The sequence below is a fragment of the Hippocampus zosterae genome, chromosome 10 (genome assembly GCF_025434085.1).
Source record: "Hippocampus zosterae strain Florida chromosome 10, ASM2543408v3, whole genome shotgun sequence".
NCBI classification, from domain to species: Eukaryota; Metazoa; Chordata; class Actinopteri; order Syngnathiformes; family Syngnathidae; genus Hippocampus; species Hippocampus zosterae.
This window is the reverse complement of record NC_067460.1, coordinates 18,556,864-18,584,529: the sequence shown is the minus strand read 5'-3', so window position 1 is coordinate 18,584,529 and position 27,666 is coordinate 18,556,864. Positions and strand designations below refer to the sequence as shown.

The window sequence follows — 27,666 nt, the reverse complement described above, 5'->3', positions numbered from 1 at the left end:
TCACTCACTATTCAAAAACTATTGAATACATTCAAGAGGCAAACTCGCTTCACTTGAGGGAGTAAATCTAATAACGAGTCCACTTCAGACACTCAGACATTCACAATAACGGTCAGCACTGTTCGCTTCTTGAATAATGCTCTTTAGAAGACAGTACAGGTATTTCGTTTAAGCTTCTTAGTAATTTTGAGGAATATAATAAGCAGTTTTCTGTCCTCCAGTGACACAGCAGCCTCTGTACTTCATCTTCCGTAAATGCATTTCTCACCAAGCAGTTTGTGACCTCTGCCACGCTATTTTGAAGGGGCCCGTACCAGAGAATTTATATCCGGAATATATTTCTTTTGTGCGGGGAACCAGTGCAGAAGGCAATGATTGAAAGCAATTTAAGTGGATTGAGTCAGCATGATGAGGATTAGTCTGCTGGCATTCTGAGCATAATCCGAAACAACAGGATATTACAGTTGTGATTGTAAGTTTTGTATGGCTGCAGAGTGAGAGAGTGTGTATGTAATGAGTGCAACGTCAAGCAAAGAGAAAAAGAGATGTAGTCGTAGTCCTTCTAAAAATATATAAATGCATATACAATACATAGAGGAAACATTCAATGGGCAAAAAAGACCAATCATAAGTTTTGGTTTGATTTTGAAACATACGGATACAGTAAAATGAACAGTTTAAAGTTTGAATGTTTGAAGGGTCAGCCTCATCGGTGGAAGTCCGGTGCTTCGAATCTTTCCAAGTCCAACTTTGACATTTTCAAATATTTAAATCACCAGCTTTCATCTGAGCATTATGATCTGATAAGGTTGTAGCCAAACAGGAACAGGTAATAATGTTAGTGACATCAGAAAGATAGCAGTTCTTGAATATATATTAAGCACATTGGAATAATAGGAAAAGTCCTTCATCCTGGGATTTCAAAGTCGCCAAGTGCATTCATACCTTGACTCAGTAAGATAGCAGATTTGACAAATTGGTATTCTTGGGGACCAAGCGCTCTAACAAAGCAGGCATGTCCAGCTCTGGCCGGGCCTGCAGGGCCACTGTCCTGCCTGTTTTCCATCTCTCCTGATTCAGATGATCAGTTCTGAAGCGGCAATAAAACATTCAGGATTATTTGAATCAGGTGTGTTGCTCCTGGGAGAGCTGGAAAACAGGCAGGACAGCACCCTACACCGAGGAGAATTTCATGGCTAAGGTATGGCTACGTTACTTTTTCAAGGTAACTGGCAACATTGGTTATGTGTATTAATGGTAGTACAGCAGGGCCTTTTGAACATTCTCTTTATGAGTGGCGCCGACTGAAATAGCCTTTGTTATAATTGCTCAGTGGGGGAATTTGGACACTTTTGGAGCGAGATTTGACAGATTTACAAAGAAAGAGGGTTTAAGAGGCTGCAGGAATTCGGTTTGGGCTGTGTACACATGAGTAACATTAATTCACTGGCGTCTCCTTAACAGCCGTTTTAGGTCAGGAATGTTACACGGCTGTTGCACCTAGCGGCTCCAAGTAAACCTTTCCGTGATGATAAGCAGCCATGGAGGACTTAACAGTCGTCTATAAAGAAACAACTTTTCAGGCAATTTTGACCAATTACTTTGTAAAAGAGCTTCCGGCGTATATATTTGTCCTGTTTGATGAGCCTAATGTCAATCAGCACACTTTTATGTAATGGTGATACACTAAATGAGTTTTTGGCCAAGGCGTTTTTTAACCTCGCTGGGACCCAATATCTTTAGTGTGTGAAATCTGACCAGACCTTGCCGGCATTTATTGAACATCTTGAGATGTGACTTAGTTCCCCTCCAGACAACACCCTGACATATATGTACGCGCACATATCCATCCAGCCGTTCATCAGTCCATCACCAGTGACACTAAGACAGGTGTTGAGAGTGAAACAGACTGTCTTCAGGCCAAAGGCCATCACAATTTGAAATGTACGTCATGAGAGCCAATGACTGTAGCCTGTGCCGTCTCTCCTAAGCCGTTCCCCTATGCAGTCACCTTTTCTATGTTTCAACAAACAACAATCGAGTGAAAAGGTTTACATCAAACAATTCTTGTTAACATGGAATTGCAGAAATTACCTAAAATGCTGTCATGTTCATGTCAGGCCAATGGTTGGTCATCGCACTTGGAAACACGACACAGATACACGCTATTTGCCTTTCCTCCTGGGTCTAACAGAGATCTGGACATCACGTGGCTGATCCCCACGGGCATTTGTTTACGTAGTCATGTTGGCAGGATAGTAGGAGTGGCAGGCGAAGGATTTACCGTGGTGAGCAGTGATAAAATTCATTTCTCTCAGTCAATGTTCCATACAAGTGAATTCACATCTCACTTTCATGAAATTGACATTCGATACATTGACAAGCTGGAAAGGTTGTATGTTAGGATGTGGCAGTGTTACAAAGCCGCTTCAGACCTACTTTTATACTGCACGGGTTTCGGACATATGTCTAGAAACGATTCTGTGTTTACAGGAAACGTTAAAAAAAAAAAAAAGAATAAGAAAAGTTTGGCTCTATATCCATCTGGACCGGGGCCTAACTTTGGGGATAAATTGTTGGAATTCCACCCAAACATTCAGGCTACGGATGCATGAATGATGAAGCTTACTCATATAAAAGGAAAATCGTCTTCTAAAACAACCAGAACAGTCCAGTTGCGAGAAATGAAATGCCTTGAGAATGGATGAATGAGAATATTCTCAGGTATCTCACACATGGTGGTAAAATCAATCAATTTCCTATGGTCTTTGTACATTTTCTTTTCGAATGACAGCTGACTGCAATTGGCGTTTTGGCTGCCGCTGCTCAACCCGTATTGTTTTGTGTTTTTTGTTATTGTAAAGTGTCCTTGGGTGTCTTTCAAGGCGCTTATAAATAAAATGTATTATTATTATTATTGCTAGATATTCATCTTGTTAGAATTCTGAAAATAATTTCGGTAAGAAATTATGGATGACAAAGAGACATTGTTCATACTCGTGGAGGGGCGGGTAGCTGCATTCCACACCCACAATGATGTTATAAATTCATGAGTCTCCTGGCTGTCTTTCTTCCTTCGCAGAGATACGCCAACAATAACTCTGCCAATAACTGTGTTACTCCAAGCTGTCTATCCAAGTAATAATCCATCAGAAAACATCCAACAATTATTATGGGATTGCAGTTGGTGCTGTACACTTATTCCACAAGATCCTAAGAGAAATATATATTAACATCACACCAGTGATGGTAAGCAGCTTATTTCGCTCAGGGTTTGAACTAAACATGCTCTTTGTCTGTTAAACTTTATTTGATGGGTCCTGCCGGAGTTGTTTCACAGGGGGGAGGGAAAAAAAGATGCTTACTTGAATTAATGCCCAGAAAAAAGGAGTGCTATTGTTTCAAAGCTTTCCTTGGAGAGCTTGTTTGGTTGCATTTCAAATGGCTTAGAAGCCCAAAGGCACCATCACTTCATTCTGGAGGTATTGCAGCATCCTGCCTTTCTCGGAGAGGAGCAAAGGCACGTGGGGGAGGGATGTAACACATGCTTGCTTGGGTGTCCCCGAGGTCTTTGTGGGAGAAATCACTGCAAGCAAAATAGACATTGTTGAAGTATTAAGCAAAATGGTCGAGAGAGGCATCTTTTAAAGTGTGCAGGCTGTCGAAGACCGTGGGGGAAAGAAACATCCATGCGCATCAATCTATTCAAGAGACTGGGTGTAGACCAAAATCATCGAGTGAGCAAACTGGCCGGGGGACTCGTGAATGCGTACCCGTCAACTCATACGGTTTAGCCATAGTTCATACGGATTTTGTGGTGAATCTTACGTATAAGGTCGTATCGCACAAATCATACGGATTCTGAAATTTCAGGGGGGGGTTTTTTGTCACCAACTCCAAATGATTTGGAGTTGGTGAAAAAAGTAAGTACCGGTAAGTAAAGTAAGTAAGTAAGTAAAACTAAGTAGAATGATGATTAGACATTAACCAGACATTGTATTATGGAGCTCTACAATAAATATAATTGAAAATTTCGTGTTTTTTTTTTCTGCCGTTATTTTGACATATAAAATGTTTTGGTATGTTATAAGGATTTTTTTGCTCTTTATCAGGATTTTTTTTTTTTGGTAGTTTATACAGGTTGGTGCTCCGAAAAGTTGACAAGTATGTGAATGGATCGCAAAAAAAGAAAATGTACCGGTACTTCAATATGTCTTATCCATTTAAGGTCTACAAACAACCAGAAGATCTGTCATTTCCTGACTTTTTAAAAAATGTCTTCCTTTATCTAGCCACTCTATAAGGACGGTGTGCACACTATTTTCGACTATATTGAATTTTTTGTTCTTTACTTCCATATTTTGCATCAATCTGTTTCCCGTTACCCCATTCCCATAGGTTCTCTTTTGTTTTAATTCTTTTCATTGTTGAGGGGAGCCTACAGGGAAATTACAGTATGATCCACATACCTTTCCATTAAATCCAACACCGCCTGATTGTGCGGCCCAACTCTCCATCGGATTGGATAGTCTCGCGTGGGTCATCTTCTCTATCTTACAGCTGGACGACATTGCATTCGCATCGCTTTCAGCCAGTACCTCATATCTGTTCTTTTCTGACAAACACACCCAGACATGCACACACACACGCACGCACACTATTGATCCTATATCGTCAGCAAGGGAAAAAGAGGCAGGGATCTATCAAATATACATCAAACACACTTGTACCAAGACTGGCTGGGGAGGCAGAGGAATAGAGAGGGTGGGGGGGGGCGCACAGGCAATCCTTCTGTTTATTAAGACAGCCAGCAACAAACAGCCTCTAGGAAAGTAGCTGCAGCTCATTTTCGATAGCATTGAAACTCCATTCAAAGATATCGGTGGCCTGACATTGGTTTGGCAAGTGAATGTTCTCGCAGTGTAGAAACAACACAGCAGCCACAGTACAGTAGTTAAAATGTGAACCAACTGTCATTGACATGATGTGGTGATGGCACACGGGTTCTAAATAGCACATTTAAATACAGACTTTCATTTCCTCCTGATGAGCAATGATGAGTTTTGCGTCTCAAGTGTGTTTCACACTCCAAGCAGCCCGAAGCCTTGCGAAGCCACAAATGACCAGTTCACATGTGGGCCAGGAAAAATCTGCTCAAAATAGTCAGCGGGCCAAGATACATTGTGACTTGTTCAAAGATATTACAAGGGCTGCCAAAGAATATTCATAAGCATAAAGTGTCCATGCAGAATTTTGCAAGAAACCAAAACCTTCCAGTTTTTAAATTTTTATTTATATTTCTTTTTGTATGACAGAACTCATTTTTAGACTGCGGTGGTGCAGCATTACAATGCACCAAACATATCGAGAGCTGTTTCTAATGTTTTGCTGACATCAATTAGCTACACAAGTCGAAAAATGATGTGTGAATTTGGGCATCAGCCTTCCGAGATTTTCTTCATCTGTCTTGGCGGCTCTTTTCCATTACTTGTTGAAATGGTCCAGGTGGTCTCTCCAACGAGTCTTCCTGCATTTCTTTTTCCATCTTTCGGAATCCAGAATGTGTTACAGTCTGTTCATTTTTAAGTTTTGAGCCCCAATTGGCATTCCGAACTCTAAAATGTTCTCTGTGATGCGATGTATCCAACTTTGGACTGTTCCCGTATATAGTGAGCTCTTCTATCAAGTTATGCTCAGCATCATTTCTTCGTGCACTTGCTGCATCACACTTTTTTACTTTAGGACTGTTTTGTTTGGAAATAACAGTATTTCAATATTACAAACAATATTTTGGAGGGAATAGAGCTGAAATGCAAAACAGTCAATTGCGTGATCTCAGCTTTGGAATAACAATTGCTCTCTCACAGTGTTTTGTCACCACTCTGTAATAGGGAATAAATTGCTTTGGAAGCATAGCAGACCTCTCAGTGTGTTCACCCCCATCTGTCCAAAATGGCCTCCCCCTGGCCGTCTACAATTACTCCCTCCTTCCCCGACCCCCCTGCCTGGGCAACTCCTTTGCCCTCTTGTCTCCGGCCTTTAGCGTGACAATCCATTATTTTGACGGCTCCCACTGAAGGAAAGAGTGAAAGAGGTAGAAAGACAGGAGCTACTTTGACTTTCAGACAACGCCCCCTTTTCAAATCCCTCCTAATTTAGTATTCACTCCTTTCTTCCTCTGAAACTTCCAATTTCCCTGATTATAGCTCATCTATACTTCTTTACTGGTGCATTTGATATGTTCTCTCATTTTACAGTTCCCCTATAAATGAATTAATCCTTTTCACTTCCAACGTCTCTTACCCTCCTCCATACCTTTAGTTTTCTTCACCCCTAGTCTCCCCCTAGACTCCCTTGACTTACTTCACACCCCACAACGCACACACACACACACACACACACACACACACCCTTGCACTTGTGCTCCAACTCTTTTTTTGGCTGCATTTTGCTTTGTAGCTGGCAGCATTTAGGAAACCTGAGCAGGCTGAAAGAAAATGAGATACTACAGTTTAGAATGTCTCCAGTCAACCCCCCCTACAAGGAGCCCCTACTTATTCCAAATGTCTAACCACGTCCACCACACAGCAGCCAAACTGACACCTACCTTAAGACCAACCGTTGCCCCTCTGTGATAACATCTACAGCACCTACAATAGGTGGCACCAAACCTTGTTCTTATGTGCATTACCTTTGAAACAGTGCAGAGTTTTGTTTCCACAGTCGGCACGTATTCTTCCTCCATGCAATGACCAAGCAAGCATAATTTTTTTGTTTTTTGTGAAAGCTTGTGTGCATTTTAGACACACTGTGGTCAACAGCCACAGCGTGTCGGTCTTGTTTGGCCACAACAGTTGATGTGTGGCAGGCTTTAGAGGTTCCATAAATTGCCATTTTATTCAGTTTGACCATTCACCCAGTCTTTATGCAGACATTGGTTAGCGTACATGGCAATGAGTACAGCTAGAGTTTACCTGTTTAAAGTGAAGTCATGGCATGCAAAGTAAATGTGTTGGTGACCGAAAAGGTCAATGGGCCAATGGAAAAAGTAGGCCTATTTATTAAAAGGGCATTTCTTGTTTTGGCATTGACGCCTGGTTGCAGGCCATAAATGTTTATTTTCTAATCAAAATAAATGTCTAAGCACTATTAAGAAGAACCTCTGTGGGCACGAACCCAAACTTGACCTCATATGTGCAGATTACATTTTCGGACTTCCATTATGTTGATCCAGGCCATTCCCAGGACAAACTTGATTCCCTATTGACACAAAATATGTCAGGGCCTTGTGTGCCAAGCACATAGACAAAGTAGAACTGTAGGACAGTTTCAGACAGATGGTTGAATGTTGTGATATAATCAATGCTGAGGCGAACAGGCGCTTGAAGGGGAATTGCGTTCACCCCCCACCCTTCTCACGATGTCTTTCTCCCTGGTGGTGTGTCATGTTACATGTGGATAATAGGTGTCACCGTGAGACCTAGTTGGTCTGTGCTCTGGGGGACACCAGTGTCACAAACACACAAATGCAAAGTCTTGCAGACACACTTTCAACCGTGTGAGCACATGCAGGCAGCTAACTCTGCGGAGCGTGGGAACCGCAGATGAGCCTCCACTGCACACCTCAATTTCTTACTATGTGTCTTTCTGTGCTCCAACTAAACACGATTCCATTCAGTACAGAGTCATCTGCCAGGTTTTAAACACTGTTCCTTGCTTGCTCCAACAAGCAGACTTCCATCGAGCGTGTTTCTTGTTCTTTCTAAATTAATCATTTTCCTCTACATTGAGTACAGATGTCAAATTTAATGTCGGCTTTATTGGCTTACCACAAATCAACAAGCAGCAATAAATCGGCAATGACCCACTGCTCTGAATGATACTATGATCTCACACAGGCACACACACACTGTCATGGTGTCACAGTTCTTTACTTCTTTTCTAAATTTGGAACCAAGCATAAATGGTCATTTTGAAACTACCTTGACAAATCCAGAAACACGGCATTTAATAAATTCACAGCAAAAAAAAAAAAAGGTCAAAATTTGCACAAAAATCATGAATTTAAACCATAGGTGTCAAACTCAGGTCCTGGAGGGCCCCTGTGCTGCATGTTTTCCAAGTCTCCCTGTTGCAACACACCTGATTCAAACGAACAGGTTCAATGTCAGGCTTCTGCAGAGCTTGCTGATGATCTGATCATTTGAATCAGGTGTGTTGCAACAGGGAGACTTGGAAAACATGCAGGACCTGAGTTTGACACCTATAAACTGTCAAGTGAGAGATTATCTACTTGAGACTTCAACTCGTTGTGCATGGAAATGTGTTAACCTTCAGCAGGCGCACCTGTTCCGTGTTTCCCAATCAAGCCTTGACCGCCAAGTTTCCAAGTCACTGTCAGATTATTGACCTTGCTCTCTTTAGTGCCTCTAGTGTTGTTTTCTAGACATCTCGATACTATCCATAGTCACTCTCGTTATTCATAGATTCTACAGTAGTTTGTAAGTATTTTTATTTTATTTTTTGCTATTGCTCTTGATCCTTGGCTTTGTGTTATTGGCTTCTTGACATTTTGTTTTGTTTATTCTTGCTGTTTCTCTTTTGCAATTTCTGTTTGCGCTTTTCTGTAAATACTTTTGATATCACATTTCTAGCCTGCATTCAGCCTGGAATCCAAAAACATGATTCAGTTCGGTCTAGAACCTGACACACTAAGTCTCTTTCATGATGAAAGTTAAATTCTACAACTGCTGTGACCTAACCCATGTATTGACTTTCATGTATAATATTACTTTGCTTCTTTCTCCTCGGCTCTCCACATGACAGGAAGGACCAATCGTAGCCTCGAGGCAGAAGAGAAGTAGGCAAGAGCCTGACAGGATGAACCCCGGGGAGCTCTAACTTGGCAGGTACATATCCACAACGGGATAAATATAGTTTGGGTTAACTTGATTTTGTGTGTGTGTGTGTGTGTGTGTGTGTGTGTGTGTGTGTAAGAGAGTGAGAGAGAGAGAGAACTTTTTATTGCTGTTGATCATTTGCCCCGAAAGTGATTGGCACATATTGTCCTGCATGCGGTTGAAATATAAGACATGACATGTGCTTTGTCATTCACACTTCCTGCACAGCCCAGTCAGATGAGCCTCTCCCCTCACCCAATCACAGGAGATTACAACACAAAAGTACATCATCCGACACCCCCTCCTCACATCACCTGAGGCCATGGCACCATGCAGGTAACAGGGATTTTTTTTTAATGTCATGCTTTCCTTCACAGGAGGTAGTTTTCATCTCAACACAAAGTTGTTACAAACAAAAACACTTTAGTTTATTTACAGTTTACTTCTACTGCTATTGTCTGTCCAAAGAGATGCCCTTAAGGTACTAGGATTAGATTTTTACCTTTGGCCGCAATGTGTATCCGGATTCTTGTTAAGGCAAATCATTTTAAACTTTAAATTCAACCTTTTGGGCGTTTTAGGAATTAAAAAAGTTGCAGGAAGGCACCAGTTCAATGCTGTAGATTGGCAAATAAGTGTTTACCATTTTAATGACATTGATTTTTCATCTGTTGAACTATGACCGTACCGACTGGCGGACCGATGTAATTTAACAATGGAAGCGCTTTTAAAATAACCCGCCAGACTCAGAGAGTGACGATTGTAGTTCGGTTTGAAGATTTATTATGGACTAACGAAGACGGACTGGTGACCAGGCCGCTGATGGTTGACACTTGACAAACTGGCAAATTTCGCAAAAGGCCCACCTCTGAGTTGAAGTATACAGTCACCATACTTTCAACTTTTCTAATTTCTCAAGCTTGAACTTAATTTGAAGGGACGCAGTTTATCATTATGACAGTCATGTGTCCAAACACCTGGAGAAATCACGTGTACTGTCGGTGCATTGTTGAATACTCTGCAGACTGCCTTTGAGAAGGAAAGCATATAATTTACTGCTCTGTGCAGGCTTCTTGAGCACATCGGAGCTGCACAGTCCCTCACCATCTGTGATTTCATTTTTATTTTTTTACTGGTTTCCAAAGAAGCCACAAAGCCATTTGACCTCTTTACCTTGGTCTAACAACACACAACCTCGTCACCAGAGAGACATCAGGCACGACAATCATGACTTCAGCTTTTCAACTTGAACACTCAAAACAAATAATCCTTTCACGCAAATCCTGGAAATAAATAGTACGTTTGTAAATAAATACTACATTATATGTCCCTTTGTGTGAGGAGCTTTGTTTCCGCCTCCTCGCTTCCTGTTCCGTTTTTAGCCAACTAGTGAGGAGACTTACATTGGGATGTTGCTCCATGACTGGAGCTCTATTTATTTCCTATTATTTCCACCATGTCAAGAACATCTATCATTATCCTCTGGGCCAGATGGGACCAGTGGAGGTCACCTGCTGACCCCTGAACCTTCTGTTGACCGTGTGTTACCATGGCGAGGACAAGGGATTAGTCAGTAGAGAAAGAGTCGCTATTCTTGTTCTCTATGTTGTTTCTCTTGGGTCTTCAAATAACTTTTTTGAGTTTGGAGACAAAAGTCATTAGGGAAAGGAATGTATGTGAATTTGCATTTGTGTGTGTTGGGTGGGGGTTGAGTTTAGAAAGGATAACCTCTGACCCTGGGTTGCATAAATACAGTTTCTCTCTCTCTCTCTGTCTCTTTCTCTCTCTCTCGCACATGCATGCACGCACAGCTATGTAATTTTATCTTTTTATTAGAACATATACTCCCACATTCACTCACTGAATTCTTTCCATTGCTCACACACTCCTGAAACGTTTAAGACAAGCTTCACTTCATTTTCTTAAAACTTACACTAACTTCACTTGACCAATCAGTAAATGTTTATTCTTGTATCACAAAGCCTTGCCTCGTGAACCCTAAAGGAGGGGAAAGTCCCCAAAATAACATGTGACCCATTTGTCTGACAGATTTATGCCCCCTTAAGACCATAAATTTAATCAAGAAAGACAGCATACACTTGGGAGATGTCATCGTTTATTTCAGGGACAACGGAGGAAGTCTCCATACTTATCAGTTAATCTCATCTCAGCAGGTCTGAAACTCTTTTTGTTGAGTTAAGATGATTCAAATAAAGCCTCCAACGTTTACAAGTAGGCAAGACTTTTCCAAAAATGTTATGTATTACATAAACAAAGACTTTCCTGTGTACGCCGGTGGTGTCACTTACCTCAAACTAGCAGAACAATCCGTCACCGAGGTCAAAGTTCAGTTCCAAGGTGTCTAAAATACGGCCCATATATCACCCTCACCCCAGTTCCGTTCACAAACACTCCCCATGGGTCCATGCAAGCGCTTAACGAGACAGGACTGTGAACGCAGCCCCCATTGCATATTGTTGACGCCGATTCTTTACAAAACACGCAAACTTGCAAATTACAATTCAACAGTTTGTCAACAAATGTCTCACAAGTGGCTTCCAGTAAATCTGATCGCATTGTGTTAAAAATGAAATACCTGTACCGATGACGGCAACCTGATTGGAGCGGAGTACCAGTAATGCATCACCAAAGGTGTCGGGCCAGGCGCAGTTCAAATAGCAATAATGTCAATCATATCCAAGTACACGCACCAAAGCTGCTAAAATGTGCTCATGGGTTTAAAAGGAAATAGAAAGAGTTTTGGAAACATTTGTCCAAGAAAAGCGAGCCTTGACCAAAGCACACGAGACTGCATGTTGTGTTGATATAGAGAAACAGTTCTGTTACCTTCTGGGATATCTGGGAAATGGCAAAACAAGAGGAAAGAGGAAGAAGAAAAAGAAAAAACACAAAGCAGGGGGTCAGAAGGTTATAGTTGGCCACTGGCATGAGTCAAAGGTTAAAGCCGGCCTGTATCCTGTCAACAAATAACAGCAGCCATGTTATCTGTCCATCAACACGTTGTTCACACTGTGAAGGTCATTTGTGTTGCTCAGAATTCTCTCACATTAAATATTTCATCAAATCTGCTTTTGGCAGCGATTTCAATCTAAAACAACAGCCTTTGTTGTTGCTGTTTTGAGGGCTACTACCCCTCTCTCCAAAAAGATGAAGAGCTAGAAAGAAAACTGCAATACATCATAAAAATATTCATTTCGTGCATTCGATGACATTTGAGCCACTTGAGTTCAATTGATTGTTTTATTCTGTTATTGGGTATGCTCTGACATTTTTAAATTGGAATGAATAAGAAATTTGGAAAATGAAATGGCAGGTCAAACAAAATCAGCACATAAAGGTGAAAAAGACTTTTCTTTTGGTCACAAGCTTGAAATGGCACCATAAACCAAATCAATTAGCTCCAGGTTTCTTCTCTTTTAGTAGCATTTGATAGCATATGAATGTTGATATCATCCTTCTCTTCCAATTGCACTAATCACAACACAAAACACAACAAACGTCAATCAAAATCAACAACAACAATCCAAGACGTCAACGCCGTCTAAAGTGTTTTCAGTAATAGCAACAGTCAGACTGGGCATCCTACTGGGTCCCTGGCACTGCTTCCAGCATATCAAGGTTTAGAAATGTTGACTTTTCCCTTCATACTGTCAACGCCCATTTTTGATTGCTTACAAAAGAAATGAAAACCCACACTTCTTGATCATCTCTGTATGTCAGGTTCGTGGGCCGTCACACTATGAAAGCTAATCAGCGATTGTCGGCTGTCATGCGGTTCGACCAGCCCTGAAATCGATCATCATGGAAAAAAAATCACCACAAAATTTCCGATGGCGAGCAGGGGCCTGCTTGCTAAAAATTCTAATGAGTCTTTGCACCACTAAAACAATTAAGGACAATAACACACTCAATCAATAAGATATCGATGATCAAATGTAGTAAATGTCACTCTTTCTAAATTGAATAAATGAACAAAAAGCTAATTACAACTCACATTTGGATTTAAGATAGCTCGCCGTATAACACAATCCGACTCTGTGATAATATCGGTACTAGATTGATCAAATTATGAGACGTCTTTTGTGTGAGCTTTCTGCATTTTGGGGACCAGCCCTTAGCAGCTTATAAAGCATTTGAACCCACCTGGTGTTCTCCCGGTGCTCCATATTATCCACTCCAGGACTTGACATCGGCCAATCGCAAGTCAAGCCGGAGTTCATTTGAAAAAGAAACAGTTAAAGCACGAGCAAGCGAAGACAGAGATCGAGCTCGCGGTCTGCTTTTATTGGATACTATCTGGAAGCCACAAATGTTCTCCCGACTCTACTTGGGGGAAAAAAAATCTCCCTCACAGTTATTTGACAGGAGAGTATAGCAACAGCACATGATTAGGAAAAGACGAGTGGAGTAGATGACAGATTGGGAAACAAAACAGGAGCCGCCATTTCCACTTTTCACCTCAACATGAGTCAGAGTGTACAGAGCCAAACAAGTTGGGATTCCCCGCACAGTGAGTGCTCTGTGGGTCTTTTAGCTCATTAATATCAGGAGGCAAAATAGGCAGTCATATACAGTCAGAACAAGAAGGTAGCAATGCTGTGTTTTTTTTTTTTTATTAAGACGATATACCGAACGGCATTTTACACAGCGTACATGCATTACACTTCTGATGTGTAATACGCAACCGGAGCTTGATTTCTAAGGTCAGTTGGGTTTTTGCGGCACAGTAAAACAGTAGTTAGCAATGCTGTCTTACAGCAAGATTTGAGGTTTGACTCATGACTTTCCACTCCAGCTACTCTGAAAGTGGCCTCCCCCCCAAAAAAAGAGCAGCAAGAGTTTTGGTTGAGCTAATCTCATCAAATCCACATTTTGTTGAAAAGTGCATGTTGAAAGTGAATTATGGGCTGACATCGTCCGCCATCATAAATCAAGCTTTGATTCACGACTCAACCAACCAGAAGCCAAACATAGCTGAACCAATGAGAGGACGGAGAAATTTGCTCATCGCCAAGCCTTCGAGAAGGTGTTCAGCAATCTAAAATCTAAAATCTGATTGACTATCGGTAACAGAAGAACCAGCGATTTCAACGGTGTGTGTGTGTGTGTGCGTGCGTGCGTGCGTGCATATGTGTGTGGTCCTGCACTTGAGATTGTGAAGGGATTGGATGAAATAATATTTGCACGGATACACATGGCAGCTGAAATCTGATGGGACCAAAAATAAATAAATAAATAAATAAAAACCCACACACACAAATGACTGGAAACTGTGTGACCAAGACACAAAGACAAAAGGCTTTTTGGAAAAAAATAATACCATTTCATGTAAATTGTGAATGTAGGTCCATAAACGTGATAGTGTTTGGACTGCAGAGAAGACCATGACATCACTGGACTAAGTACATTTGTGAGTAAAATGAGATGACATTTTTGTTTGTATGCGTGCTGCTACATTTTTCCAATGAACGCGGGTGCCTTGGTGCAATAAAGGTTGGGAAGCACATCTTTACACGGTCTGATCGCTGACGTACAGGTGCAGCACAGTGTTACAATGTCCATTCCTCACGCCTCTGGTGCCAAGAGACAGGTGTGGAGTGTACTGGCCATGCCGTGACCTCCTTACGGTCGGTGTAGTGTTTGTCGTCCGGAGATCCACCTACCTATAGTTCCTACCCCACCTGTGACAGAGCTCGCTACACTTTGGGAAGCAGACTGGAATTGAATGTGCTCAAAGAATCAAGAATGAGAAAGGACAGAAGGGGGCAGGGGGACACGACAAACACAAGAGAGTCACACATCTCCCGGGGTGAATGTACTGAGCGGGAGAGCGAATAACACGGCTAAGAGTTAGAGCAAGTGAGACAGACATTTGATATGCCACAGGCCACCAGTTTGCTTTGTTCATCCCCCCCGGCAGCTGACAGACAGGACAATAGCACCGGGGCACTGCTCCTTCTCTCTTTGCCGCCGCTCCCCTCCTTTTCTCTGCATTCTCCTCATCTCTTGCTCTCCACCTCCATTCATCTCCTCCTCGCAACCTCGGATACGCTGGGACTTTTACGTGGAGCCAACAAAAGCTCATTATCATATGTTTTGGCGTAGCCATGCTTGGATGACTCTTATCCAAAAGTTCCCACTCCAATCACAGAGCCTGCAGAAAAGGCAGAACCAAATTGTGAACCGTCAAAGAAAAACAGTATCTGGACTGCAGAGTGAAAATAGACTCTGACACATGAAAACAAGAGAAATATGTGTACTTTATCACACCATCGTACCCGTCGGCTGCACGCACTCTTACAGCTGCCGTAAGGCTAAATTATTCGGTCCACATTGGCTTACTTTCACTGCGGGTGTAGTGCCTGAGGAATAACGGAAGAGGACTGCATTGTCGCAACATTGAATATGCGATTGCAGAATTCTCTCATGAATTTAGACAGTTTTGAAATAAGGTTGCCTTCGCCAGCCTGCAGTTGAATTGTAAAAGATTCACAATGCGGATGCAGTGTAGATTCTGCTCAGTTTGTGTTCCGTTTATGCTGAGTTCATTGTGCAGATTGTGTTCACCGAACCCTTCATTTGCTTTACTATGCGGATACAGGGCAGAGCAAGACACTGCCGCAAAGAGTTCTGTCAACAGAACTTTCACTCCCACTCATTATTAATTGTAATATATATATATATAAATTATAATGGCGGCCCGGTAGTCCAGTGGTTAGCACGTCGGCTTCACAGTGCAGAGGTACCGGGTTCGATTCCAGCTCCGGCCTCCCTGTGTGGAGTTTGCATGTTCTCCCCGGGCCTGCGTGGGTTTTCTCCGGGTGCTCCGGTTTCCTCCCACATTCCAAAAACATGCGTGGCAAGCTGATTGAACACTCTAAATTCTCCCTAGGTGTGAGTGTGAGTGCGAATGGTTGTTCGTTTCTGTGTGCCCTGCGATTGGCTGGCAACCGATTCAGGGTGTCCCCCGCCTACTGCCCGAAGACAGCTGGGATAGGCTCCAGCACCCCCCGCGACCCTAGTGAGGATCAAGCGGCTCGGAAGATGAATGAATATAATTATAATATTCCAATCATTATATTCCATTCAACAGTGGAATAGCAATTGAAACAACACAAAGCAAATGTGTGAAATAAAGCTGAGATTATTGGAGCGCACTGCCCAATAGAAGGACACAAAACACGGGAGGCTTCCATTGTCATCCCATTCTTAACTCATTCACTCCCAATGACGTTTATAAACGTCTTTTCGGACTTGTTCCAGAATTGGCTGGTACTGAATGAGTTAAAAGGATACTAAACTTATTTTGCCATTTTCAGCAGTAAACAGACTTTTTTACTCTGAAAATGACTCAATCATTTGCTCTTAAATTCTAATTTGGTTTGCAGTAATATGCCGCAACTACTTACTTACCTCTCACCACCCAAGACCAACTGTACTCTCATGTGAAAAAAAAAGTGCATCTTCTTGCACAGACAAGTGTTGCAGTAAAAGTTCTGAAGTCAGATATGCTGTAATGGGATACCTCAAACTATTAAACAGGGAATAGTGTACAGGCACTGGAAGGCGAGGTGTAGATGGGGCCCCTTCCTCCAAAACACTCTTGAGGGCTATCCATTGTCCGGCCAACATCCTCTTTGTAAATGTAAGCATGAGAGCATGTGTGTGTGTGCGTGCGTGAAACAGGATGTCTCTATCATTACTGAAAAGCAACTTTAGCTCCCTCCACAAGCTGCACACCCATTCCTGTGCATTGTCCCCGAGGGAGTGAAAATTAGCATGAGAGAGCGTGAGTAGGAACGCAGGAAAATAATGTGACACATGGTTAATGGCGGCGCCATAAAAGACACGACGACGGAGAGCACGTCGCTGTTTCGCTGCGGAAAGAGAGATCATTTATCGCAAAGTGAGTCCAAAGAGGAGAGGCGGTCATGCGAAGAGAATGAATCAGGGGGAGGACAGAAAATACATGATGATGGTTGAAACAGAGCCAGTAAAAAGAGAACATTTGACCCGGTGACCCTTCATAACAGTGTAGGAAGACTAGACAAACGCGGACAAACTCAAAGATAAGGTGAAGACTGCTGCGCGAAAAGTTTGAAGCACTTTACCTTCTTTTTCGTCGATGTAATGTTACTTGGGTAGCATCCAACTACCTGTCACTATTCCATCTGCTGCCTCAATTTGGGGAGTTTACTGTGTAGGCCGTGTGCTCGGAGGCTGGGCTTCATGCCAGCATTCATACTGTCAGTACTTGGTGGCCAACTAGCTTAAAACCGTGGCCCACACTCAGTCCTACTTCGTCAAATCGAGTTAAGAGCAAGTGAAAAAACGCAGCCAGGCAGCATGTCGGCCTACGTGATTAAACACGTTTCAATTTTGCTTTGTTGTAAGCGGTGACGTGACATCGCTTTGCTTCCATTTTGCTTGTGTGCGGTGATGCTTAATAGTGAGCCAACTTCCTGGAAGCCTCGCTGTGTGCCTGACTGATTGTATGTTTACTTAAATGGAATTGTCCCGGGCTGGAAATAAATAACAGGATTGAATGTTTGATTGGGTTTACTGAACCAATCTTGCATTTTAAACTTGTTCTGTCGACCAAGAACAAGCCTGCTTCGCAATTGAGGGAGAGTTTGGCTGCAACATAGCATTGTCATTTGAACGTGTTCCCGGATTGTGTGCATGTGGGTACCTGTGCGTGCTTACCGGTAATCCATATATAATGAAGGCCGTGCACAATATTTCTTGGACTTGAGCTTTGATGACAGAGGTGCATTTCCACTAACAGGCCCATCTCTTGTTCTTTCTCTCGCCGCAGTTGCTCCAAGAGTTGTTCTCTCGGTCCCGCACATGTTCTCCGTCTGTCTTAAGACTTTTATGAACGTCTTACTTTGCCTCTCCTCAAACATCTAATTGTTGCCTCCTTCTTCTATCCTGTGCTGACAGCCTCAATGAGGTAGGTCCAACGGCAGACATCTAAAAAATGCAACTCGGACAATTATTAGAACAGCATGTCGTCGCAAATGCATTCGGTAGAAAAGGAAATTACATCGCAACATGTGTTTAGAGTTTCAACACTTGGCACTCAAGCAGACAGTGTGAGATGCAGCCGCTTGGATCGTGTGCGTTTGTGTGAGAGGGAGAGAGACAACCACGTATATGAAAAACCAAACTAATTGGATAACACGTACACTTGGATAAAAATGTTGATGGACTGGTTTGTTTTTTTAACCCATCAAAATATTGGGAAGCTGTAACAAGTGCGACAAGATGTTGGCTCATGCCTCACTTGCTAATTCCATCCAAAACATCTGTAGTTAAACTATGCACGCCATACAGAGCCAATACATATTGTTTTTTTGCTACTGTTCGAAAAGGTTTGTCATACAAAATGAACAATGGGCATTTTGAAAGGAGTTGTCAATGAATCCAAGTGAGAGGATATCATATACAGCCTCTCAGGAAGAGCCATTGTCTGTCGGGGAGATTAGTATCTTCAAACATACCCAATAGGGGACATCCTAGCGGATGTTTATGAGTGAAAGTATAGCCACATTATCACCTATTTTGCTGAGAATGGGTGAGTAACTTTTCTTGTGGGCGGTGAGTCACTTAACTCCAGTCGACTGTGGTCAGCTTTTCATGGACTCCCTTGACTTTATTGTCGTGTAAACACATCCGTGAAATGTGACATCTGCATGTAGCCAAGCGCAGTCATGAACGCAGCAGGGCCGCGCTGTTGATGAAGCGAACAGGCAACAGGAAGCTTTCCAGCTTAATGGGAGCAGTTGGGAGGTGGATTCGAACCAAAGGGCCCTTTCCTGGCCACGGGTCGAGACACTCCTCTACAGCTGCTCCAAAATGGAGGAGGAAGGGTGGAGAACCGTAAATATAGTTGAGTGAGTGCATGTCATTGTTTCTCTCCCGCCATGTGATTACAGTCAGGAAGTCATTTTTTACACAATTTCAAGTCTCTTATCAAGCCACGTCCATATCTTGATTACATTTGAACATCATCCAAATTACGCCGGGGGACGCAATATTGGATTTGTATGACTATTTACGTCAGAACAATTCGTTAAGTTCAAGAGGCGGTGTGGTTTTCCTGACGTGGATGATTACAAGTGGACAGATCAGTGCAAAGTCACACGAAAAACCATGTGGAGCCTGCAATGGGATTCAACTCACACATGTAGAGAACAGTGTAAAATTCATCTTCTGGAGTAACTTCTCTATAAAAGATTTTTTGAAAAGTGTGCTTTTCTTTTTAATCATCACGTTACATTGTCCATTTGTCATGATGACAAAAGACATATATTAAAAATTCTGGGGGGGGGGGGTATTTTGGATGGAAGAAAGGCGCACATTTCTTTCCATCCAAAACTTGTTGTGTGATACTTAGTGCACCTTGTAGAACGCTAATCGTTTCAGATAAGGTCATTGCAACCACCTGGGAATGGCCAATTGTTGCTTGGACCTGATTGGCCTGACGCTCAAGTGAACACACTTTATAAGAGGAATGAGGAAGTCACTGGGCCGGACAACTTGGAGAGCAGTGCTGCACGTGGGCTGCTCAAAACTGGTCAACTGTCACTCCTTAAAATTAACGAAAACTGGAAAATCTCCTTCCTGAATCCTGTCTGAATTTGTATTCTTTTTTTTTCACCTGGCCTGCTGTTTCGCCGCATAACACCATTGCAGCTCCAATACGCCCCAAAATATTTTTAGGTAAATCATTAGCTTTCAAGTGGAGGGAAATGGATCTAAGGAGCCACACAAAGTAGCAATAAAACTCGGAGGTATGCAAAATCCTTCCATCTGTGACAATGGGAGCAGAGAAGTAGTAAGCCTTTTGAATTGCCTGAAGCACTCTGTCCAAGCACAAAGACTTCAGACAGCCATCGCAGAGCATTTCAATCAACACTCTCGTTCAGTCTTTTCAGCATTCCTCTCCGGCAATCTGCGCCTCTGTCTTTCTCGGGCTTACCCTCTTGGTTCTGTTCCACTCTCACCCTCTCTTAACTAGCCCTCTAATTCCTTGGCTTTTGGTCCTTTATTCTGTTCATCCTTTCCTGCGAAACCAGCAAAGTAATTCGTCTGCAGACAAATTGCCAATCAGCTCCGGACAAAGAGAAGAGAAAAGAGACTAGTCCTCAATAGATCCCGTCGCTGTTTTGCTAAACGCTCGCTCAGGGGAGGAGGGGAATTGGAGACCGCGCTTAAACGTGTGTGCATGGGGGGGTGTATAATACCAGTTTGTGGGGGGATTTGCAAGTGTAAGCAGGGGTGTGTACGTATGCTCATTAAGACGATGTGTGTCGTTGTCGCCACCTCCTGCCAGGGTTCACCTCCTTCTCTATGCGGAGGTTAACGACCTCACCGTCCAATCGCATTCTCCTGTCAGGGCGCTGTCGCCATCAGCAACAGGTGGTCCGGCCAATTGGTATCCTGCTAAGCGGAAAAGTTGTTTGAGACGGATTTTGGGATGAAGAAGGAGTCGCTGAAGCAGACTGGATCGGACAGAATTGACGTCATTCACAATTAAATGTATATCCACAGGCTTGCCATGAGGGCACTTAAACTTACTGACCCCCGGGACATTATGATAGCTTCGTGAGTTCAAGCAGCATGCAAAAAATATCATGGATACACTTTTCAATGTGAAATTAAAAATTACAAAATGTCGATTCTATAATACGTAAAAAAAAAAAAAGAAAGCAATCCAATTGTTCATTCATTATATAGTTATTTTTATTTATGTTGCTTCAGTTCCCTGGGGTCTACCTTCGGGAAGAAAGAAATTGCTCCACAAATGAAGTCACCGATTCCTAAAACTCCTCTACAAAGAAAAAATATACAATATTTCGAGCCATAGTGTTGTTATTTTCCACACCACATCCTATTTTTTTAAAAAAGGTTAAGTGAATAACTGTTAGTTGGGTTCAACAGGGGGGGAAAAATAGCTCGTAAAGGATGAATCGCGGATAAGCAGGGGTTTACTGTACTGGAAGGTTCCAGTTCAAAGGATACGGCAATAGAACAGAGTTGGTGGACAGGGGTAAGAGGAGTAGGCAGACAAGTTTAATCGTCTCGTCAGTCTGTTATTGACCACAGCAGCTTTTTTTCTCTCCTTCTTGGCTACAAGCTGTCCGTCACTGCGCCCACTAATTAAGCTGCAAACAGGCTCATAAAAAGGAGCAGGGTTTACAAAGGAGAAAGGATAAAAGCTGCATTAGTCTAGGCTGAGTGCTCCTGCCTCGTTAGAGGCAAGGAGAGGAGCAGCCCTGACATCTGTCTGATCATTAACTCACTTAGCTTGACGTGCCCGTAAAATTTTGTCACCCCCCTCCTTTCGTCTTCTCTGATCCGCTCATGTACTCATTCACAATTACATAGATCACGTATCCGCCTATCCTTCCTTTGAGTTGATTTTTGCTTTCAAACCTGTCTGTCTTCTGCACAGAACAGTTCTTATCAGTTTACTTTCAGCTCACATATCCAAAAGGGCCGAGACGCATGCAACTCAGCCAGTGCCATTTTGAAAGACACAAAAGGGCCAGAGGGAGAAAGACAATAAGGTATCACTGTGTCTACCATTGGATTTAACAGAACTCTATCCGCAGATGAGGTTGTTCCTTTTTCCGAAATGTAATTTGGTACCGGTATTGACTTTTTTGACAATATATCGGATGTATACCGTCATGGTATAACCCAGTCGTGTCAAATGACGTAAAGGTTTTCATTTTTCGTTCAGAATAACGTACTCGAACCTCATTCGCCTTACACGGTCTTCTTTTTGGACCAATTTTAAATGTATCCACTTGTGTTGCAGCAGCTGCTAGCAAACACTGAGCTCATCTCCGTTTTTTGTCTTCAATCCGGTGTGCGAGTTTGTAAATTTATGTGAGAGGCCGACAGTGAGTAAACAAAAGTGTTGCTCGACCAAGCTGGACTTTATTACCTGACTGCTTAGCGCGAGAATTTCAGGGTTGGGACAGTTACTTTAAAAAAATGTATTCCAATCAGTGGCAACCGGTCAATCTCAGAACGACGACCATTCACCTTCACACCGAAAATGAGAGTCTTCAATTCCTCCACCGTGCATGCTTTTGAACGTGTGAAAAGCTTGAGTATCTGTGGAATACTCACGCAAACACGGGGACTTGGAAAGTAAATTCACCAATTTTCCATGGGATTTTCAAGTTGGCAATAGGAGAATCATTCTGTCCGACTGATATATGAACTGACTAAAAAGTTAACAGTTCCTAATCATATCTGAAAATATGAGTAAAACTTTCTCTTAAGTCTCTTTACATTCAAAATGTGGACTTTAAGCGCTTTGATTCTGGTTGATTTTCCCTCCAATGCAAAATTTACAATGTACAGTATCAGCGTGATAAATAACTGCAGGAAATGCGTTGAGAAACGCGACCACTCAAAGCATACAATCCTATTCTGTATATTTGTAACAATCACAGATACAACAAAATGATGAAAATTTCCCAAATTACTAACAGGACCACATAGTTTAATTACCATTTGCTTTCATCGTTATTAACAGCAGAAATTGTGTTGTGTATGCGTAAGGTATCCGAATATTCAAATCAATTAACTTTTAATTTTAACTAAAAATTAACTTTTAATTAATTAATTCAGTGCCAGCCAATTCTGGACCAAGTCTGAAAAGACGTTTAAAAGCGTCTTTGGGAGTGAATGAGTTAAGGTTGAGTTTAACCATCGAGATAGCATTTTGACCTTCATTCTTTTGCCTGAACATGAAGGAATTCAGCGTGTCATTGTCTAAAAACATGTGCAATTAGACAAATGTGTATTTGAGGATTATCATGATATCATATTACATGAACACATTTCAGTAAAATCAAGTCTCAAACTATCGTGTTTTCTGGATATCTTTTTTTTTGTCTGTTGTCACAACACTGAACATAAAACAGCTCACTTCAGTCTCTCTCTTTCTCTCTCTCTCTCACATACACACACACACACACACACACCCTTAGGAAAACACCCTCCTAGACACATATTCACATGAAGTCTGCACAAACATTGCTCACTCTCAGTGGGTCTGAACCAAGATCAACAATGAATGTGACAAGACCAAGAACGTGTGTATGTGTGTGTGTGTGGATATTCGAGGTGCTACCCAAGTTAGTGATGTAGAAGCACAATCCTCAATGTTTGGTCCGCTACAAATATGCCACAATATATACCATTTGATGTGAAAGCCACAAAACAAGATCATTTCCCATCCAAATTAAACAGCGTCACTCTCAGATTCCAGTCCAATAAAAGTTACTCATTGTGCCATTAACTTAACCAAATGTCGCTCTGAAACTGCCTCACCCACTCGGATTTTCACTCCCTACAAGGTAATAATCTTGTGATGTTGATTAGCAGGTCTATGAAGGATAAAGGCACCTTGACTGAAAGAGATTGTGTCTGGAAGTGGGAGCAGGGGTCTGGGTGAGTTTCCTGCAACTTTGTGCAATCGCAAAGCAGGAAGCCATACCCTTCCGTTGTACACAAAAGACATGATACACCCTCCCAAGCATACTCTTGCTTCATCAAAATCGCACAGGTAAATGAAAATAAGGCTAGTTACGGCAGTATATATATTTTTGTCATCTTCATGACATTAAATCTGGGCATGTTTCTACGTGGCGCCAATGTGAACACTGACACCATACAGTACATACGCATTATGAAGGAAAGCACGACAAAGTATGTGAACTCTTTGGAACTGCCTGGATTTCTGCATATATTGGTCATAAAATGAGATCTGATGGTCATCTCTCAACAATGATTGCTCACAGACATCTAATAACACGCAAACAATTATATCGCTTCATTCATTTATTGGACACACCATGTAAACATTTAAAAGTGCAGGATGGAAGAAAGTATGGTATGTGGACCCCTGGGCTAATGACTTCTCTCAGCGCTAATCAGAGTCAGGAGTCAGCCAACCTTGAGTCCAATCAATGTGACAAGATTGTAAGAGTTAGTGTAAAGCTTTCCTGCCCGATAAAACACACACACACACACATGCACACACACCAGTTTTAAGATTTCATTGCATTGCCCGAAGTGAACCATGCCTTGCACGAAAGAGCTCTCAAAATAACAATCAAGAATCATTAACCGGAATTAAAGTGAAATGGGTCACAAACATATCTCAAGAAGCCGTGATGTTCATCAAGCCATGGTGAAACAGATTGTCTACAAAGGGAAAAAGTTCATGGGCCTCCTGTGCTTGTGTGGTGTTCATATTAAAATACGGTATACAACCAAATCCCCCAAAATGTCGCACAAAAAAAAACCAAAATCCAGATGCACAAATCTCTGCGCACGTGTGAATCTAAGCACATTCCTTCTGCACATCCTCGATGATGAAATGTTGGCAAACCAGACCCCTTCATTTCCACACCTCTTTATAAATATGCAAATTTGCATCAACAGGCCCGAGGGTGGGAATAATCACGCTACCTGATCAAATTATCAAGCCGCGAGTGACCGATGAAAAATGCGGAACTTCACAAGGTGTGAGCTCGAGATGCCTGTGAGCAAAGACGAGACCAGCAATACTGTTAATGAGACACCAGTTTCGAATCGCCGGTGCTTGAATTTGTTCAGAAGGCTGCTCAACTCAAACGGTGACCCAGATATTTCACTCAGCGGACAAGGCTCTGCGCCACCAAACCAGAGACTTGGTGGCTTCGTGAGTTCGTTCCCTGAGTTGGGTACACCACAAGAATACCCCCATTTAACTCTTGATACTCTTGATGAGAGTGGAAAGGTGCGTATGACCAGTTTTGGTCATAGTTTAAGAACCCGATTGAAATCTCTGACAACATCCTAATATCTCTGTTGATAAATCTACGGGCAAGACATTAAACAAAGTTGTTACTGGTGTAACCTGTTTTTGGACTATTTTGTGTGGATTTTTACAGTGCGGGTCAAAATGACCCACAACATAATCAATGTGATTTTTTTTTTCAACATACTATGAGGGTTAAACGAGGTGGGATGTCATTGAAGGACACCACAGAGGTGTTATAGGTTTGAAGTTTGTAAAAGACTGCTGAGATTAGCGCCACAGCACTACCGGCAAACTAGTGTGCAAAGAGATGAAACCAAAGAGTTGTTTCCAAGGAACACACAAGTGTGCAGTGTGCTCTTTATAAACAGAAAATACAGTTTGTGAATTTATCACCAATAAATTACTCTGAGTGCGGGTTTCGAGAAATGCACACACTACCATGCGTGAATGCGTAAGCTGCCGGTTGTTGTAGTTTGCATTTATGTACAGTATTTGTGTGTGAGCGCGGGTGTGTGCGTGTGTGTGAGGGGAAATGAGCTAATTTGTCTGTGTATCCTGAGCATGTCCATACACGCTGCCGCTGCTGCCATAATGAGGAACACATTTGGTCTTCTATTACTTCCACATGTGGCACTGAGCGAGGAGGGCAGATGCTTGAATACAAAATGTGTTTATGCGCGCGGGCCTTTTTCCCCACATTTATTAATTGCACTTTATTTTCATTACTCTCGTGAATGATACGGAGACGGTTCAACAAAGTTACAAGACGATGGTACTGCTCAGAGCAGGCTGACTGATGAAAAAGAAATTGACTTCAAAACCATTAGCACAGTAGGGGACAGGCACAGCTTTCCAAATCATGGCCTTTTTTTTTTTTTTATCCCGATAGCTCCTCATAAAAAACACACGGCCTGGCACTTCAATGTTTGCTCGAGCCAATTATGTGTGAAATGGGTTCTGAAAGGGGCCTCTGACAGGTATTTATTTTGGCATCCTCAACTCCAGCCAATTCTCACTTCAACCATAAATAATGGTGCCATTTGACTTGTGGTTCTTCAAACTAAAACCTGCAAAGTATAACTTTAAAGAAAGTACTCTCTGCGGAGCTCATGTGGAGCCAAATAATAGCACAAATTTGGCAGTTGCTTTTGTACCATCTTACTATCCAAACGCATGTCATGGGACAAGAATGTTGAGTCTACCAACCCGAGAATATGGCTGTGTTATCGTACTTAAAAAAAAAAAAAAAGTCAAATTGTTCTTGCATCAACGCGTGTCCGACAAATTGGTCTCCAACAAGCAGTACAAACAACAGTGGAAAATGATTAACGATGCCATTTCAACATCATATGGGGTGGAGGGAAAATGCTAAAAACAGCAATATTTTTCCCACAAGGACACGGGGTATTAATTTGTGCATGTGCACATCAATACCCCATGGTATTATGTGTAAAAGGTGATGTTGTTCGCATCTAGCCTGCATTTTATTAACACATTCAAACCATTTGAACGTGTTTGCAAATATGTTTACCAACTCTAACCGAAGTCACTGCAAGACTCATCCTGCCCCCTCCCTGCCCTCACAAACACATGCGGGGTACAGCTGCAGCTGCAAGGAGCAGCAATCGTATTCATTTACACTTAAATGAATAAACTGCTGGAGGGACTGAACAGGGGCTAGACAGATTTCTGATGGGGCTACAGAAACCCCTGAGCTCCCGTGTAGCGCCATGCATGTTCATTGTTCACGTCCTGCCACGGTGTGAGAATGGACCGCTGTCTCATGACTGAATCACTGAATCACAATTTGTGACATTCGTATGATGTCAAATAGGAGAAATTTGTAGCAGCAACAGACCAGAGAGTGGGAAAATCCTCCCCTGTTTCTTCTCGGACGACGGCTCTGCAAGCACTTCCAATTATGGCAAGCATGCACCGGGGCGCTGTCGACCTTGAACACCGCCCCATGGAGAACACAAGGAAAACCAAGTGGGGAGTGAAACGGCCTTAACATGTTGGGAGGTTGGCCCCAATTCAAATTCTGCTTGGGGACCCGTAAAGATCTGGACAAGCAGTCCCTGCAAGAATCTGATTTGGTTCAGCTAAAATTCCAGCTTCCTGTCAATCATATGTTCAAACTGTTCAAGGTTGTTTGCATTTCTATCCATCCATATTCTGTACTGCTTCTCCTCACTATGGTGGCGGATGTGCCGGAGTCTGTTCCGGCTCACTTTGGGAGTTCGTCTGCATTTAATAAATTATAATGACAGCTCTTGCAATGATGGTTTGAATCTTTGCTTGTCATTAAAACAGAGTAAATGAAGTTGATATTGTATGTGGCGGAAGTACCCGTTTGAAAGATGACTTGTGGGAAATGGAGGAGCTGATTAAAGATATGTGGTCATAAAATGTGTTTTCATTGTTTGCTCAAGCATCAAGCATCAATATTGACTTTCAATGGCACGGCCAATAAATGCTGAGAACAGTTAACGAGCCCACGCCGGAGTTCTTGTAACAGGCTGCCAATTCATAGGCGCCATCTTTGGACATGCAGGAGAACGTGGAGAATGACCCGATGCTATTTAGTGTGTATATATAATTATCAAGTGGACGAAAATAGCTGGAGAGAGTTATGAGCATGAAAATAAGTAAGCAGCACGGTGAAGTAGTGTGGCTGGCATGCCTTACAGTCGAGATATTTGGGTTCAAATGACACCTAAATGTCCACCTGTGTGTTTCTATCTCCATTTGTGTAGGGGCCAGTGGTTAGCACGTCGACCTCACGGCGCAGAGGTCGTGGGTTCGATCCCGGCTCCGGCCTCCCTGTGTGGATTTTGCATGTTCTCCCCGGGGTCTGCGTGGGATTTCTCCGGGTACTCCGGTTTCCTCCCACATTCCAAAAACATG

General features: G+C 42.4%; 1 long non-coding RNA gene across 3 annotated transcripts; it reads left to right on the top strand.

The window, feature by feature from the left end:
* The first annotated feature begins 794 nt into the window (after nt 1-794).
* LOC127608640 (uncharacterized) lies at nt 795-19,309 on the top strand. Of its 3 annotated transcripts, none has more exons than XR_007964290.1 (4): nt 795-1,201; nt 8,827-8,909; nt 9,129-9,236; nt 17,740-19,309. It is a non-coding gene; the product is annotated as an uncharacterized LOC127608640 (long non-coding RNA). The 3 variants fall into 3 exon arrangements; XR_007964289.1 differs by lacking the exon at nt 795-1,201 and adding an exon at nt 8,256-8,501; XR_007964291.1 differs by lacking the exons at nt 795-1,201; nt 17,740-19,309 and adding exons at nt 8,256-8,501; nt 9,969-10,651.
* The last annotated feature ends 8,357 nt before the right edge of the window (nt 19,310-27,666 follow it).